The following is an 880-nucleotide window of genomic DNA, read 5'->3' on the forward strand; positions in this document are numbered from 1 at the left end:
GTCTGGATCGATAGGCAAGCAGCAAGAACGCTGGAAAAATATTGTTGTTTTGCAAAGTTTTACTGTGATTAGTAATCAAGTCGTGTGGGGGTGTTGGTGATGAGTCAAGTCGTGTTGTACCTGAGGGTTTGAATCAACCTATAACCTTCGTGTCGCTGTAATTTACCAATGTGAATGTCCGGCTGGGCTGTTTTCAACTGCGCTTGGAGCACAAATTGCTAGAACACCTTAGAATACGTGTAGGAATGGATGTGAAAGTTTTTGCAGGTGGTTTTTTTGGATTTGTTTGGTAATACGCAGAACGTAGAAACTTAATATTTAGCTAACGTGATCTTCCTATATCTGATTCTGTTTGGTAAGTTTGAAGGGTATAAGAAACCTGTGCAAAACCACGTTTGGGGTGCCCAGTTTGGCTGGGACGCCTCGTGTGCAGGAATAAATATTTACCCTTGTAATTCTCTGCTTTGCGTCCCAGCCTCTCTCCTCGGTCGGCACGGGCCAGCTGCGGATTTTCGTGACGCAGCACGGCCCAGCCCGCAGCTCTGCTGCCCCCGGGGAGGCTTTTCCCCCTCCTCCAGCAAAGCGGCCGTGCCGAGCCCCGGGAGCTGGGGAGCAGAGCCGGTGGCAGTGCCGGCCGCGGGTGCATAAGGAGGTCTTTATGACCCGCCTGCGGTCTGTGCACAGCGGCTGCTTTGTGCGAGAGGCACCGGCACGGCCGGCCAGACACTCACCTAAGAAGGCTTCTGTGTGCGGAGGGAAGGGTGTCCCGGGGGCAGCATGTCCTTCGTTTGCTGTCCCCAAAGGCCCTCGTCACCTTTTCAACCTCTGGCGGCTCTCCCTGCGCAGGGGTCTGGCCGTGCTGGCAGTGGCAAGGGCTGCC

Source organism: Fulmarus glacialis, unplaced genomic scaffold, assembly GCF_000690835.1.
Source record: "Fulmarus glacialis isolate BGI_N327 unplaced genomic scaffold, ASM69083v1 scaffold27182, whole genome shotgun sequence".
Taxonomy (NCBI): Eukaryota; Metazoa; Chordata; class Aves; order Procellariiformes; family Procellariidae; genus Fulmarus; species Fulmarus glacialis.